At 37.5% G+C, this 18,659-nt stretch overlaps 1 non-coding gene across 1 annotated transcript; it reads right to left on the bottom strand.

Annotated features, from left to right (window-relative positions):
• Positions 1–85, bottom strand: TRNAM-CAU. The gene is given in 2 exon segments: positions 1–36; positions 48–85. It is a non-coding gene; the product is annotated as a tRNA-Met (tRNA).
• Between the last annotated feature and the right edge of the window lie 18,574 nt (positions 86–18,659).

Below are 18,659 nucleotides of genomic sequence, written 5' to 3' on the forward strand. Positions count from 1 at the left end.
TGGGGTGAGAGAGGCTCGAACTCTCGACCTCAGGATCACTCTTTCGCTATGAGACCTACGCGCTAGCCAACTGCGCCACCACCCCAAGTTGACTTTAAGGGCATTTTACCTAAACTAAATTGAACATTTTATTTTATGTTCCTTAAGTTTTACCTCCCTTTCTCTCTTTATTAAATTTGTATTCTAACAAATTTATGAAGTCAAGAATTCAATAACTCATTGAAGTCAATAACACGAATTTATGTCAATTGAGCTACGTTTGTTTTGATTTTTTAAAAAGAAAATACAATCACAACCTATAACTATAAGTTATCTTTAATCAAAATAACAAGAACAAAATGTAATTTTTTAAAAAAATTGCTAATTAAATGACACATTTACAAGCATCTTTCTTCAAATCATATTCTGATTTTTTTGGTGTATGATTTTATAAATCATACCTGCATGGGGATTTAGTAACATGTCAGTATTATATCTAGAAAATAAAAGTTTATTCAATCATTAAACACATATTATTGACATCTATCTAAGTTACGCTGCTTTTTCCATTAGCATTTAACTATCAACGCATTAGCCTATTTGATTGATAAGTCCCCAAATGATTCACAATAAATTCTGTTTTGTAATAAAATATAATTCAATAGAGATTACAATTTATCGTATAATTTTTATTTTTGTATGATATAAATAACATCAAACTTCAGCAAACTTCTCAATGTTTTGCAACATTGTAAAACTTACGATAATATACTATAAAAATACATTATAATTAATGATGTCGTGATTACAATTCAAACTTTTGAATTTTCTAGATAAGAATTAGCTTTAGCTAATTGAATTACAATTAGAGTGGTCATATATGACATTGTAGTAACAACATGATGCCCAACAACAAATTACCAATCTCATCCTTATATGTATTTTTTTTAAAAAAAAACGGAATAGTGGGAGATAAATAATTAAAATGAAATTAAGAAAATAATTGCTGAGAGGTTCAAACGGTTGAGCTCACTATCATTGACTAATAAGTTTAAGTTTTGGTTGTACTTATTTGACTAAAAACCTACAATATTTTAAATATTCATAATAATTAGGTAATAACTTAGTCCCTATATTTTTAAATTTATAAGAATTTAGTACCTATTAAGATAAGTTTCTTCAAAATTAAGTATTTAATTTTTATTCTGCAATGACTTATCATTTATAGTTAAAAACACGATTCTCAATTAATTAATTTTAGATCTACCTAACTAAGAAGTTTCATTAAATCTTAATAATATCTTTTATAATAAGGACTAAAGTGTTATAAATTCATGTATTAAATTCACGAAATTTGTAGAGGAAGAAGAAATCATTGAGAAGGGGTGTAAAATATAAATATTTTTACAAAAGTCAGATGATGCGTGAACCTACAATCAAGTTAGGCTTATATAATCAAGTGTTTATATATAGAGAGAGATTAAATAACGTTTAGTCTTGAAATTGAAGTTTTTTTCTAAGAAATTTTTTAATTTTAAATTTCATCCATAATATTTTCCAGAATTTAGAAAGTGCTTAGTCGAGTTTGTTCATAAACTAAATTTTCGACTTTCATGAACTTTTAATTTTGTGTAAAACTTATTATAAAATTTGTTGGAGATTTTTTTAATTGATTTTATATTTTTCTAAGGCAATGGTTTCTGTAGGTGCTTCAAATGAAATTTTAACATCTGTATGTAGCATCAAAATATCTTCTTGCATAATTTTTCCTTATCTGAAAATATCCGGGTATAATATTTTGTCTGGTATTTTTATTTATTGAGGCTCGTCTTATCTTTTCCAAATGGAGATTTGTTTCCTTTCTTAGATTCGATTATTTAAAGAGAATTATGCATACTATTTAGGGTTGCCACATTTGTTTAATTGAGCAAGATGTTTTCTGTACTTTGGCCAAACTATTCTACATCGTGTTCTTAGTTTTTTCTCACTACATTCCACTGTGCAAGTTCTCCATCTATTATGAGCAACATCATTGTGTGAATCGTTCAAAAACGTAAAGATTATTTGTCTTAGGGGGAGTCTAAGGCACAGTTGAAGAGAAGGAATTCTCGGTTTTAGGGGGTGCCTAAGATCAGCTTCAGAGAAGGAGTTCTCTAACATAGGGGGATCGTAAGATTTATCAGTGAAGGGAGTTCGCTGACTTGAGAGGAAGATAACAACGTTGAGAGGAGTCTCACATACGGTTAGAAGTCGAAGTGTTCAACACTAATATTACCAAACTTAGGGGGTGTTGGGTTGTATGTCCTAAAACTCATAGTTTTGTAAACATTAAACATATATGAAGTTTATTTAGACAAGTGTTGTTGATTATTTAATAACTTTAAATTCAATAAACTACGAACTCTTGGCTATTGTCGTGAATACTTGGACTTGTGGAGACATAAACTTGATTAAGTTCGAGTAAAATAGCCTAAACCATCTATAGTACCTAGATTAGGTTGGGTACCTATTTATGTAGATACTATTGAATACGACTCGCTTTATGATTGTTGAAAATGTTCTAAAGTGTCATAAACGATGTGCTTAGTTCGTTCATGTAGATACATGTGAGCAGGGATGTTCTACATGATGAGATTGTGTAAGACAAACCACGAAATAATCACTATTACGTATTAACACCGTTTACTGTTAACATTGATTAATTTCACTTTCTTGATAACCTAGATAACTTGATCTAAATCCTAAGCTTTCTATGAACTCCTGTTTATTTGCAAGTGTCCCTTGATCTACATAGGTGAGGGTAAGCCCTGAAGGATCTCTCAACAAAGAGCATCCCATGAGCGCGTTCAGATCTTTCCAATTTCACCGTGACCGAAATACACCATATACATTCGAACATACAGTTATGCAAATATATTGTGATTAACGACATGCTTTAAACACTAAAATGTAAGGGAACGAGTTCTCATACCATTTGAAGACGATCTTTAAGCTTTGGAACTCAACCCAGCACGAACAACCACAAACAAATGAACGTAGCGTGGACGACACCATCAGAAATGAGCCCTTGGTATTCTTGGAGTGAAAACCTAAAGTGTGGTCTTTGATGAGTTTGGTAGAGGTAGGGGGAAGAACTGATCGTGTAGACGATAAGCAAGTGGGAGAGAATAGGAAGCTATCGCTTAGCTAGATGCATATCGTTTAGAAGAAACTACACGATCGTGAAGGTTTTACTAAACGATCGTTTAGGAAAAGGTAGACGATCGTTTAGAAAACACGACACATTATACGATCGTTTAGGAAAGCTATCTGATCGTTTAGGAATTAGCGTGCGATCATTTAGGCGCTGAGCAGCTATTGTATAGGCTCTCGACTTATGCGATCGTTTATGTTTCCACACCAACGCAAAACTTACCGAACTTTTTTTGAACTTTTCAAAATGAAACAAAATTTCATTTTTATTCTTAGATTACATAATCGACATGGTTTTTCCCACTAACACGTGTCCGAGAGAGTTTTTAGGTTAATTATCATATAATTAACCCAATTAAATTATTAATAAATATAATGATATTATATTTTTACCCTATAGTTTGATATCACATATCTACTATAGTAATTTCTCCTCTACTTGATATAAATCATATTTATATCTAATTTCCTCCAAAATAATGTATCTCGTACATTTAGTCAATTATATCGTATATAATTAACCAGTCCAAGTATATCATATATAATCGAACTCTCTCTTGTCAATTTGAACATTTCAAATTAACCCAAACACTGATTCTCGACTTTATCCAAGCTACACAGGGGACCTAATGAACCTGTGGCTCGAAGCTCCAACGGTTCGTGAATAATTAGCTAAATCTTTAGCCACGAGATCCATCATCCGTTAACTGTCAGATATTTCATTAAAGACCAACAGTTGAACTCTTCTTACCACATATATATTTTTGTGTCCATCGGATATAACCAATCATGAGTACGATGACCCTTCACAGATGCTCATAAGTATAGCTGGGCCAAATTACCATTTTACCCCTGTAGTTATATCTCACTCCTTAAGTACCATTGATTCCTCTAATGAACAATACAACATAGTTCAAATATGTGTGAACATCTCTCGGGCCAAGAGAATGTGTTTAGCGCCACATCGTTTAAGTCTCGGAATCAACCCTTAAGGGAGTTATCTATCTACTTACCCCTGCCTCAGGGAAGGAGTGAATTCCATTTTATGTAGCTGAGTTCCCAACTCCCAAATCAAATGAATCCCAAAAATAGTAGGTTTGAATCAGTGACCTGACCATTCACACCTATACAAATCAAAGGACCGCCCTCAATGGAAGGAGTTCCCAACTCACTCAGGATTAAGGTCATGTTACCTATGGTCATCCTAGTGAAGTGAAGCCTCTGTCATGAACGGTATTATATAACGAGATGTTAACACTTCGTGGTTAGGTCTTATACAAACTCTATGTATAGGATGCCTTCGCTCGTATGTCCCCAACACAAATGATTAGGATAAGATCATCTGTGACAAGTCACAACACTTGTGACCATTCCACAAAGCGAGCCGCATCTATAGCGTTACTAGGATAAGGTTTCCCTCCTATATCTATATACTACAAACCATTTTGGTTATCACCCAAGACATGATCTACTTGTATGTCATCACATACATGTTTGAGTTACATATAGATAGTCAGGGATTTTAAGTTTATTGGTTTGTGGTAAAGCAAATAAAACGTGCAATTGAGCAAAATACAAGATGTGAAGTAAAAGATCATATATTATACAACACATGCGTTTGTACAGACTGTTTACAAACTACAGGGCACGAGACTTTAGGGCATCAACCCCAACAAGCCCAGCGTCGCTGCTCAATATGTCTCCTATTGCATGGATAAGTTCGGGTAGATAACTAGGGACATAGAATTTGCAAGATGGAATTCACTCATACTCATTTTAGGGATAGTAGAAAGGTTGTTCCCTTAAGGGCTGATCTCGGGTCTTGAACAAGGGGCCTCATCCTCTCGTTGGCCAGAGAGGGAATGGATTTAGTTATTATGTTCCTAAATCAATTGTTCATTAGAGGGACAGTGGTACTTAAGGAGAAAAGATGTAACTCAGGGGTATTTCGGTATTTGACCTAGCTGAGGTTACGAACAACCTGTGAAGGATTAACTAGGTTAAAGAGTTTGACCGGTTAGTCTCGGATCGTTAAAGCCCATGTTCTGTAGGCCTATCGGATCTCCTTGCTAGCTCAATACAGTCAAAATTGAAAAACTAGGTGAAATAAGAATTTGAAATGTTCAAATTCGGGTTTCAGGGAAAATTGTATTTTATATGAGATATAATTTACAATTAATTAATTAATTAATTTTGAGAGCATACTTGATCATTAGTATGAAAGTGTTTTTTAAATTTGATTAATGTGATTAATCAAAGCTAGGTGTCATAAACAATTTAATATGTGATATTAAATTTTTTTATTTTATTTAATTGAAATTGTTTTGATTAAATATTTTTCTAAAATGTGTAAATTGTTCATTTTTTTATTAAAAAATAGTCAGTGGTTGGATTTTTCCAATAACTAAGTGGACTTTGAAGTGACATTTCCCAAGCTTGACACCTAGAGATTACATGCTAGTGGAGTTTGAGATGGAAGACATGCAAAATGAGATTTTGCATGTATTTTCTCTACAAAAGGCTTTCTTTTTTAAATTTACAAAACTAATGCTTCCTTTACTTTTGACTTTTTTCTTCCACCACAAGTTTTCTTTACTCTCATTCTTTCTATAGTGAAATTCCCTTAATTTCACTAACATAACGGTCTCACAGTTGTGTTCTTCAACCGGAGAATATCGGGATTTACCGTTGGTGGTGTCGATCGAGCTCGAGAGAGGAAGATTGTGGTGGAGTCTTCAAATGTTGTATTTTCAATCCTTTTTGCATGCTTATTATTGTTTTTATTACAATTAGAATGGTATCGATTTCATCGCTTCTGCTGTGAATGCATTTTTTAGGTTCCATGGGGGGGAGCCTAAGTACATTTGAGAGAGTGTCTCACATCTAAGGGAGTCTAGGTGATTAATGAGTTGAGCTCTATGTGAGTTGCTGTAGTAGTCGTGTATTGCAGATAAGTACTGCTTTGTAAATTGCTTAACTTCTTAATATTAGTGAATTATCTTTCCCGAGCACATTATCCTCTAGACGTAGGTGGATCTCACCGAACTGTGTTATCAACTTCTTGGTCTCTTTAACTACTTACTTGCTATTGGTATTTTGTTATTACATTTATTGTCAGTGCTTTCCTTTTAACATCTGCATTTATGTGACAAATCACCTCAACGCTTTTTCAATTGGTATCAGAGCGGGTCATCTTTAGCTCAGCTGCTTCAATCATGAACGTAATCAAAGAAGGTGGCTCCACCACTCAACCTCCTATTCTAGATGGAACAAACTACTCGTATTGATCATAAAACTTGGAAAGCAATGGTAACTGGATGGACTTCTCCTCAGATTGAACTCTCGTTCCCTCAGTGCTATCTTTAACGGTCTGGGCAGATATATCTTTCGTCTGATTAATATATGTGTCTCTTCCAATGAAGTTCGAGACATTTTGGCTGTTGCCCATGAGGGAAGATCAAGAGTCGAGATGTCTAGACTTCAATTGTTGATCACTAACTTTAAAACCTTGAAAAGGCATGAAGATGAAACAATTGCTGAATTTAATGTTTGCTTACTTGACATTGGTAATGAATCTTTTGCCTTAGGTGAGAAGATCTCAGAAGAAACTGGTTAGAAAAGTTCTCAGATCTATGCCTAAGAGATTTGCTATGAAAGTAACTGCTATAGAAGAAGCTCAAGATATTGCCAATATGAAACTTGAGGAAATCATGGGATCACTACTTACTTTTGAGATGAATTTTGATAGAAAACTGTTAGGTTTTATGTCCTAAAACTCGCAGTTTGTAAAAGTTAAACATATTCTATTATTAATAAAACATGTCATTTAATAATTCTTCAATAAAGGTATTGAATCTATTAATTGCATTCATAGAGTCAAATCCAATAAACTAAGATCCATGACTATTATACGAATACTTGACCTTTATGTAGAGACATAAAGATGGATCAAATTCGATTAAATAGTCAAAACGGCCTATAGTATATCATTAAGATTTGGTACCTTATTCTGGTAACACTATTGGATGCGACCTACTCTGTAGCTGTTACAAATTGTTGTAAAAATACTACAAACGAAGTGATCCATATTCGTCCATATATTGACATAAGGAGTGGGGGCATCCTATGCAATGAGTTTGCATAAGATCGGACTAAGAAATAAGTCACTCTTACTTTATAACTTTGTTTACTGTTTAAGACTGACTATTTCGCTTACATAATTTAAGTAACTCGATCTTAATCCTGAGCTAACTATGGACTCATGTTTATTCAGGATTACCCTTAGATTTTCATAAGTGAGGGTTGGCTCAACAACGCCGGCTCAATAAGCCACCAATTCCAGAGGTAAGACCGGGTAGATAGCTGGGGACATAGGATGCAAGATAGAATTCATATCTACCCGATTTAGGGATCAGAGAAAGGTTGTTTTCTTAAGTACTGAATCCAGGTCTTGAACAAGAGATCCCACCCTCTCACTGGCTCGAGAGGGATCCAGTTTAGTGATTGGATCATAAACCAATTGTTCATTAGAGGATCAATTGGAACTTAAGGAATAAGACATAATATCGAGGGTAAAACAACACATTGACCCAGTCGATATTATGGACAACCCGTGAAGGGTCGACTTACTAGTTATGGTTTTATCATTTTGACACGAATAATAGTGAGGAGAGTGCAACTATCGAGCTATAATGGTGTGACCCAATAGTTAACGAATACTGATTAATTTGGTCTAAAGAGTTTAGCTAATTAATCTTAATCGTTTGAGCTCATGATCTGTAGGTCCATAAGGTCCCTTTACTAGCTTGTAAAACATGAACACCTTGAATCATTAAATTGAATGAATTTGGAATGATATCAATTTGAATTGTTCAAATTGAATTTCAATTTGAAAATGTTCAAATTTGAAATTAGGTTTTCTGAATTTGAATCAGTTCAAAATCAAATTAGGGTTTGTTTTGATTATATTCGATATAAATAACGTTTAATTTGATGAAATTAAACAAAATTGGAGAGTATATAATATTTAAATGTTGATTTAAATATTAATTACATGAATAAGATTCATGTTTAAAATTAGATGTCTGATTAATTTAATATTGATATTAAATTAAATTAAATTAATTAAATATGTTTAATTAATTAAAATATCAAATTAGTTCCAATTAATTCAATTTGAGATATTTAATTTTGATTTAATCAAATTATGAATCGATTAAATTAGGTTTTAATTAATTCAGAATTAATTAAAATAAATTGGAATTTTGAAATTAAAAGTGGAAAATTAGAGAAAGTGGGTTTATCCCATTTTCTTCTCTAGCATGAGTAGTCTTCATGTTTGATGACAATCCCACTAAATTTAGATAGCAGCGAAAGGCATTGTTGATGTTGCTTGCATGCTGCTGAAGTATAAAACACCTTCAATTTGCTGGGAGGAGGTGAATGGATTGAGAATTAAAGGCAGGAAAAAGGTTTCTGGTTCAGCTTATTCTTCCTCTTCAAACCCACAAAATCACTTATCAAATTCACTAAAATCTAAGTTTCACCACTCAAATTCAAGGCTGAGAATAGTATAGAAGGGGCACGGTTGATTTGGAGCCGAATTGGAGTGAAGAACAACTTGAAATTTGAAGAATTCATCAAAAGGTATTTATCTTGAAACCCATTTATAAAATTGTGTTTTGCATGCTTTAGAACTCAAATTAAATGTAATTAGGGTGTTTACTGATTCTGTTTACTTCTGTTGCATGCTTGTGTATTCCATAAAAAATATGTCAAGAGAAACCAAAGTATTGCCCTCCAATCATCTATAAATGATCAGTTTGAAGGTAAAATTATAGAATCAAAGGAATCTCTTGCATACTTGATATCTTTGCTATATGAACAACTTAACAAGGTTATAAATCACTTTGAAAATAAATCTGAAAATTATATGCCTCGAACATGCTAAAGAAAGAGGACATAAATATTGAAATCCATACAGATCTTAGAATCAGAAGAAGGATTTTGATAACTCAATCAATATTGATCAGAATAAAAGAAAATCCTTCCGCAACAAGGAATGTGAAGGTTATGGTCATTATCAGTTTAAATGTCCAAATTACCTCAAACGGCAAAATAAGAGTTCTGTGTTAATTTTGTCTGATGAAGACTCTAAAGATACAAGTGAATCTGAAGAAGATGTCAGAGCCCTTGTTAGTAACATTTTCGAGGACATTCATAGGGGCAGAAATAAAGAAATGTTATGTAAGGATAGTAGTAATGAAGAAGATGAAGATTCCCAAGTGGGAGCCTTCATCACTTATTATGGCACGTGGAGTACCAAAACGCATGAAAATATTTTTCTTCAGGAATTTGGAGACTATTGCCGCATCACTTGCGGCGCATGCTATTGCTTCTACCTGTTTGGACACATAGTTGACGGCTAACATACTATAACTGTGACCATTCGAAGGTGGGAATGGTCCCATGAAATCAATGCCCCAAACGTCGAACAACTCTAGTTCTAGAATGATGTTCATGGGCATCGCAAGTTTCCATGAAATGTTACTCGTGCGTTGGCATTGGTCACATTTCATTGCGTAGTCTCTGGCATCCTTAAATAATGTTGGCCAATAGTACCCACTTTGTAAGACATTTTTTACAATGTGTTGCCCTCCAAAGTGTCCACTATATGGTGAATCATGACATTGCGATAATATGCGTTGATGAGCAACATCCGATACACATAGTCGCATAATCTGGTCTGACCCCCTCTAATACAGATTCGGCTCATCCCAATAATAATATTTGCATTCATGTTTGAGCCTCTTCTTTTCATGGTCGGTGTACTCTTCAGAAAATTGCTTGCAAACGAGATAATTGACTATGTCAGCGTACCATGGCAATTCTTCAATATGAAACAGCTGCTCATCTGGAAACACCCGCTCACCTTTGACTCATTGTGGTCAATCTCAGGATTTTCCAATCTGGATAAATGATCCGCAACTTGGTTCTCCATCCCCTTGCGGTCAATTATTTCCATATCGAATTCTTGAAGGAGGAGAACCCATCTGTCCACCTCGGCTTCGCGTCCTTCTTTGTCATTAGATATTTTATCACCGAGTGATCAATATGGATGAGTACTTTTGTTCCCAGCAGATATGCTCTAAACTTTTCTAACGCAAATATTACCACAAATAGCTCTTTTTCTGTGGTGGTGTAGTTAGTTTGAGAAGGGTTTAATGTCTTACTTGTATATGTGATGGGATGCAGTATTGTTTTTCTCTTCTGTGCTAGTACTACTCCCATCGCATACCCGCTCGCATCGCACATTATTTCAAAAGGAAGTTCCAATCTGACACGATGAAAACGGGCGCAGTCGTCAGTGTATTCTTTAAAATCATGAATGCGTTGCGGCAATTATCATCAAAGTCAAATTTCCTATCGGCTTCCAACAACGCACTCAGCGGTTGTGCTATTTTTGAGAAATCCTTGACAAAACGTCTGTAAAATCCGACATGCCTCAAGAAACTCGTTATAACCTTTACACTTGTTGGGGGTGGGAGCTTTTCAATTGCTTCTATTTTTTCCTTGTCCACCTCCAACTCGTCTTGAGATACCTTGTGCCCCAGCACAATACCCTCCTTCACCATAAAATGGCATTTTCCTCAATTAAGTACGAGATTCGTCTCATCGCATCTTTTCAATATCTTCTCCAGGTTAGCAAGACAGATTTCATATGTGTGCCCATAGATAGAGAAGTTATCCATGAATATTTCAACAGAGTCCTCAAGATATTCTGAAAATATGGCTATCATGCACCTTTGGAACGTGCTCGGTGCATTGTAGAGGCCGAACGACATGCGGCGAAAAGAAAAAGTCCCATATGGGCAAGTGAAAATGATCTTTCTTCGTTGCTGCATTCAGCTTGCGGTAATCCATGCAAATATGCCACCCGATGACGGTCTTTTGCGGTATCAACTCAGTATTTTCGTTGGGGACTACCGTCATGCCGCCTGTTTTTGGCACACACTGCACGGGGCTAACCTACGTGTTGTCTGCTATCGGATAAATGATGCCCACATCTAACCATTTAATGATCTCCTTCTTAACGACCTCTTTCATTACAGGTTGAGTCTGCACTGATGTTCGATCGATGCCTTGTGGTTTTCTTTGAGACAAATTCGGTACATACAGTATGCGAGGCTAATTCCTTGAATGTTTGCGAACGTCCAGCCAATCGCTCGCACATGTTTCCTCAGAATGTTCATTAACGCATTCTCCTGGTCTTTGTTAAGTTCAGAGGAAATAATTATTGGCAGCTTCTCATTCTTTGTTTCCTCAGGTGGTTCGTTAGGGTCTTTAGTTCCATTATTGGTGGTTCTTTCAAGGATGGTTGCCTTACTTTTCTTTCTTCATTTTCTGTTGGCTCTTCTTCTTGGGTTGCGATCATTTCTTCTTCCTTGTTTGTTTTTTCTATGATCGCATTACATGTCACAATGGATGCATTTGCATCCTCATCTTCATTTTCATTGTCAGGCTTTTCTTCTTCATTTAAACTCTGGTCGTCGTCAGATTCATGCAGGTCTTCTTCGTCAGGAAACTTCATGNCCATTCAAAAAGCAGTAGAAGTCATTTCTGGCTAGACGATCCAGCATTTGGTCAATGAAAGATAAAGGGAAATGATCTTTCTTCGTTGCCGCATTTAGCTTGCGATAGTCCATGCAAATACGCCATCCGGTGACGATCCTTTGCGGTATCAGCTCATTATTTGCGTTGGTGACTACCGTCATCCCACCTTTTTTGGCACGCATTACACGGGGGTGGCCCACGTGCTGTCTGCTATCGGATAAATGATGCCCGCATCTAACCACTTGATTATTTCCTTCTTAACGACCTCTTTCATTGCAGGGTTGAGTCTGTATTGATGTTCGATCGATCCTTTGTGGCTTTCTTCGAGACGAATTCGATGCATACAATATACGGGGCTAATTCTTCGAATGTCTGCGAGCATCCAGCCAATCGCTCGCCCATACTTTCTCAGAATGCTCAGCAATGCATTCTTCTGGTCTTCATTAAGTTCAGAGGAAATAATTACTGGCAGTTTCTCATTCTGCCCCAAAAAATGCATACTTTAAGTGATTCGGCAGGGTCTTCAACTCTATTATTGGTGGTTCTTTTATGGACGGTTGGGTTGTTTTTCTTTCTTCATTTTTTGTTGGCTCATCTTCTTGGGTTGCGATCATCTCATCTTTGTTGTTTGTTTTTTCTATGATAGCATTACATGCAACAATGGATGTGCTTGCATCCTCATCTTCATTTTCATCGTCAGGCTTCTCTTCTTCATTCAAACTCTAGTCGTCGTCAGATTCATTCAGGTCTTCTTCGTCATAAAACTTCATGGCACGGATGATGTTGAACTTGAGCTTCTGTCCATTCACGCTCAAGGTGATCTCTCCTTTGTGCACATCAATTTGGGCACGACCTGTTGATAAAAATGGTCGTCCGAGTATGATGGGCACATCTTTATCGACTTCGTAATCTAAGATGATGAAGTTGGCTGGTAATATAAATTTGTCGATTGTAACCAGCACGTGCTTCACCTTCCCTTCTGGATGCACCAGAGATCTATCTGCTAGTTGGAGAGTCACGATTGTGAGTGCAAGTTGCCCCACATTCAGCTGCTTAAAAATTGACAGAGGCATCAAGTTGATGCTGGCTCCAAGGTCACACAATGCTTGCCCGATGTACAATCCTCCAATGGAGCAAGGTATAGTAAAGCTCCCAGGATTGCTCATCTTTAGTGGGATTATAGATTTCGAGCTCTACGTCAAAGCCACCATGGAAAACTTAACAGTGCTTCTCTTCTTGGTTACCATATCCTTCAGAAACTTCGCATATGTGATAACGGGCAGAAATGCATGTTATCATAGTGCTAAGTTCTTAAACAATACTGGCTTGCATTGATAAAATATGTTAGATTGCGTCCAAAAAGCATCAAATTCATAATATTGCGGTCGCATGCATTCATCACAAACAGTTGATTTTTGTATTTTTATGCAGAATATGCATTGACGCAAGGCGAAAAGAGCGATTATAAGAAATCAACACACGAGCACAACATTACCGCAAGGCTTTACGGTGATTTGTGTTCGCAAACATATGCTCAAGAAGGATTGTCACAAAGAGCTGATGCAACTTGGTGGGCGCATCTGGGTGAAAGACATAATTAATCACGATGGGACAGAAAACTGATGACAGTCGAATCTGAATTAAGTTGACAGCCGCTAACGATAACAAGTACATTCAGCTTTTCGGTGACAAATATTCGGCGTATCAATCAGGAAATTAAAGTCATCTCATCTGTGCAATAATAAGAGAGAAGCCGCCTTTCACCCGAAGCTCTATAAATACCAAAGGCATCCTTCAGAAAAAGGGTTCGAAAGTTCGGAGAGTTAGATAATTTTTCCTTAGACAGTTTAGTCTTGTTCTTAGATTTTCTTGTATTTTAAAGCAGACGCAAGAGAAGGAGGTTGTGCCGATAGATCGTTCCAGTAAGCTTGAGAGAGCACCGAAAACTTCAAGATCAGAGAGAGGGCCAACTTCTGTGGAAGCAGGAATATCTTTTGAACCGAATAGAGTTGCAGTGTAAAAGCCTTGGACCGCAAGGGATTGCTACCAAGCTCTCTATCTTTATCTTCCATTGTTATTGTGTATTCAAACTCTTTTAAGAAATGGAATTTACTTATCTATATCTGTTCACTCTCTGTTTATTACGCATGAGTAGCTAAATCTGTTAAATGGGTTGAGAAGCATTTAGCTAGCATAATTGGGGATCTTCATTCTATGTTCATCTTGTATTATATATGCTTCATTCGTCTATTAGAGATAATCGGGAGGGTAGTCTAAGGACAGGATCTAGGCTTGGGAAAGTCAGGTTAGAATCTAGGCTCGGAAGAGTCAGATTAGAAAGCATAATCAAGAGATAGAAGCTTAGGAATAAGCACTGTTTGCTATTAACGCATCACATGCATCATAGAGATAGGATATGATTTTGTGCGGTCACCTTGCCCTTGTGGATCTTGCATCTTCGCATAGGGAAAAAGTAGAGACTTAGAAATAAACTCTATAGACACTTTTGCATTCAACACATGCGTCCTAGACTTAGGAGCACCACATTTGCATTGGAAAATGACTTGCTGTGCATGGGTGTAGCATGACCGCATAGTCTGATGCATTCCCAAGTAATGCTAGCTAAAGACCTTTTCAACCTGTTCATCTGCATACTCAGTGCATCTATGACACAATTAGACTTTTCTCAAATCCGCCGCATTTGTTTATTTTTCATTATCACATCAACCAAACAAAACAACTATTTGAGTTACCGGTTACCGCAAAGTTTTCTAAAATTACCACCGCAACCTATTTTTCCAAGTCCCTGAGTTCGACCCTGGACTTACCAGGAACTCAGTGGGGTTTACACTTGGATTCCACTGAGAAAACTTAAGTGCTCAATGCATTTTCATCATCGCATTTAATTCACAATTCCACATCACAAAATAACGCATCAAGTTTTTGGCGCCATTGCCAGGGACTTCGGCAAAATAGTGTGCTAACGGTAATTTTTTTGATTTCTTTGCAAACTCTCAAACTCTGGCGAATTATGACCTGGAGATTGAGAGGACGTTCAGAAGGAGATTAAGAGACCGACAACAATAGTCAGATAAAGAAGATATGGCGGAGTAGCCTGGAAACGGAGCACCAAACGAAAACAACGTCATGGCGAATCCAATCCTTCTGGCTAATGATCGCAATAGAACTATTAGAGACAATGCATCACCAAACCTCTATGATTTCTCTCCAGAAATCATGAGGCCTGCCTTTGATGGAAGCAGATTCGAAATGAAACCGGTGATGCTACAGATGATCCAGACTGCAGGACAATTCGAAGGCCAGCGTGGCGAGGACCCATACGCTCACCTTCGTAGCTTTATAGAAATCTGCAACACTTTTGTATTCCCGAACATCTCTGTCGAAGAAGTTTTACTAACCTTGTTTCCATTTTCTCTCTGTGATTAGGCAAGAAAATGGGTGTATTCCTTCGAGCCGGGAGAGATCACTTCATGGGAACAGGTTGTAGAGAAATTTATGAAGAAATATTTTTCACCTACTGAGAATGCTAGACGAAGGAAACTCATCACGAATTTTGAACAAGACATGGACGAATCGCTCAGCGATGCCTGGGCGAGGTTTAAGAGGTTGATCTGGGACTGTCCACACAATGGATTGCCAGACTGCCTTCAAATGGAAATCTTTTATCATGGTTTAAATCCCGCTTTGCAGACTGCTACCAATGTGGTAGTCGCTGGTGGTTTGCTTGACAAAACGTATGATGAGGCTAAGAACATTTTTGATCACATCTCCAAAAATCACGAGGATTGGAGAGATAGTGATCAGAGACTGAAAATCAAGGATAACGACGCAAGTAATGGTGCTATTGCTTCACTATATAATCAGATGACCGCAATGATGAACTTAATTCAGGGAATTGCGATCAACAGCCCAACACCGCAAAATGAGCAAGTAAACGCAATTAGTCAAAACATCGTAAGGTGTGAGACTTGCGATGATGGGCACGCAATGGAAGAATGCCCGCAGAATACACAATCTATTTACTTTGTGAACAATAATCCATTTTCGAATACCTACAACCCCAGGTGGAGAAACCACCTCAATTTAGCATGGAAGAATCAGCAGCAGAATTTCCAATCTGTGGCGCAGAAAGAAGGGCCACCTGGATTCTTCCCGCGCAATAACGGTCAAAGAAGCAATCAAGCAGTAGCTCGCAACCGCTGTAATCCTCTTCCTTAGAGAGCCTGTGGAAGCAGTATATAGAGAAAAACGAAACTGTGCTTCAAAGTCAGGCTATGTCCATCCGCAATCTAGAATTACAGATGGGCCAAATTGCAAGTGAGCTAAAGAATAGACCGCAAGGGGCTCTGCCGAGTTCAACAGAATTTCCACACAACCCGGGGGGATTAGGTAAAGAGCAATGTCAGGTTGTGACATTGCGAAGTGAAAAAAATATGGAGGGAGAAAGAAAAGAGCCTAGCCGGATTACTCCTATTGTGGCAGAACCCGAAATTGCGGTGACCCAAAAAGAAGAAGGAGAAAAAGAAGCAATAGAGCCAGAAGTTGCGTCGAACTCAAAGCCAACAGAGATGGGGACCGTGAGAGTTCAGTTACCACCTTTCCCACAGAGAATTAGAAAGAAAAATAATGAAGAGGTACAGTACCAATGTTTCCTGTCTATGTTAAAACAATTACATATCAATATTCCATTCAGTGAAGCGATTGAGGAGATGCTTGCATACGCCAAGTTTCTGAAGGATATGGTAACCAAGAAGAGAAGCACTGGTAAGTTTGCCATGGTGGCTTTAACACAAAGTTTGAAATCAATAATTCCACTGAAGATGAGCGATCCTGGGAGCTTTACTATACCTTGCTCCATAGAGGACTGTACATCGGACAGACATTGTGTGACCTTGGAGCCAGCATCAATTTGATGCCTCTGTCGATCTTTAAGTAGCTGAATGTAGGCAACTTGCGCCCACAACCGTCACTCTCTAACTGGACGATAAATCTCTGGTGCATCTAGAGGGGAAGGTGAAGGACGTGCTGATCACCATCGACAAATTTATTCTACCAACCGACTTCATCATCTTGGATTACGAGGCCGACAAAGTGCTCATCATCATGGGGCGACCATTTTTATCAATAGGTCGTGCCCAGATCGATGTGCATAAAGGGGAGATCACTTTGAGCATAAACAGACAGAAGCTCAAGTTCAACATCATCTGTGCCATGAAGTTTCCTGACGAAAAAGACCTGCATGACTCAGACGACGACTAGAATTTGATTGAAGAAGAAAAGTTTGATGAAGAAAATGAAGAAGATGATGCAAACGCATCCATTGCTGTATGTAATGCGATCATAACAAAAACAAACAAGGAAGAAGAGATGATCGCAAACCAAGAAGAAGAGCCAACAGAAAAAGAAGAAAGAAAAGCAACGCAACTATCCTTAATAGAACCACCAAAAATGGAATTAAAGACCCTGCCGAATCATTAAAGTATGCATTTTTGGGGCAGAATGAGAAGCTGCCAGTAATAATTTCCTCCGAACTTAACGAAGACTAGGAGAATGCGTTGATGAGCATTCTGAGGAAACATGTGCGAGCAATTGGCTGGACGCTCGCTGACATTCGAAGAATTAGCCCAGCAAACTGTATGCACCGAATTCGTCTCGAAGAAGACCACAAAGCATCGATCGAACATCAATGCAGACTCAACCCTGCGATGAAAGAGGACGTTAAAAAGGAGATCATTAAATGGTTAGATGCGGGCATTATTCATCCTATAGCAGATTGCACGTGGGTCAGCCCCGTGCAATGTGTGCTGAAAAAGGTGGCATGATGGTAGTCTTGAACGAAAATAATGAACTAATACCGCAAAGGACCGTCACCGGGTGGCACATTTGTATGGACTACCACAAGCTAAATGTGGCCACAAAGAAAGATCATTTCCCTCTGCCGTTCATTGACTAAATGTTAGACCGTCTAGCTGGAAATGACTTCTACTGCTTTCTAAATGGCTATGTCGGGTACAACAAGATTATGATTGCTCCAAAAGACCAGGACAAGACAACATTCACCTACCCGTATGGGACTTTTGCTTTTCGTCGCATGTCGTTTGGCCTATGCAATGCGCCAAGCACGTTCCAACGGTGCATGATGGCCATCTTTTCAGACTATCTTGAGGACTCTGTTGAAATCTTCATGGACGACTTTTTTGTCTATGGACACACCTATGAAGTCTGTCTAGCCAACCTGGAGAAGATACTGAAGAGATGCGAAGAGACGAATTTGGTTCTTAACTGGGAAAAATGTTATTTTATGATAAAGGAGGGCATCGTGTTGTGGCATAAGATTTCCTGGGACGAGTTGGAGGTGGATAAAACAAAAATAGAAGCAATTGAAAAACTCCCACCTCCAACAAGCGTGAAGGTTGTACGAAGTTTCTTGGGGAATACTGGATTTTACAGACGTTTTGTTATAGACTATTCGAAAATAGCACGACCACTAAGTGCGTTGTTGGAGGCTGATAGAAAATTTGATTTTGACGACAATTGCCTCAACGCATTTAGAGTTTTGAAGAATGCACTGATTACCGTGCCTGTGTTAATTGCACCTGATTGGACACTTCCTTTTGAATTAATGTGCGATGCAAGCGGGTATGCGATGGGAGCAGATTTGGCACAAAAGAGAAAAACAATCTTACATCCCATTGCATATGTGAGTAAGACATTAAATCCTGCTCAGACCAATTACACCACCACAGCGAAAGAGCTTCTGGCGGTAATTTTTGCATTGGAAAAATTTAGAGCATACCTGCTGGGAACAAAGGTACTCATCCATACTGATCATTCGACAATAAAATATTTAATGA

Source organism: Benincasa hispida, chromosome 1 (assembly GCF_009727055.1).
Source record: "Benincasa hispida cultivar B227 chromosome 1, ASM972705v1, whole genome shotgun sequence".
Taxonomy (NCBI): Eukaryota; Viridiplantae; Streptophyta; class Magnoliopsida; order Cucurbitales; family Cucurbitaceae; genus Benincasa; species Benincasa hispida.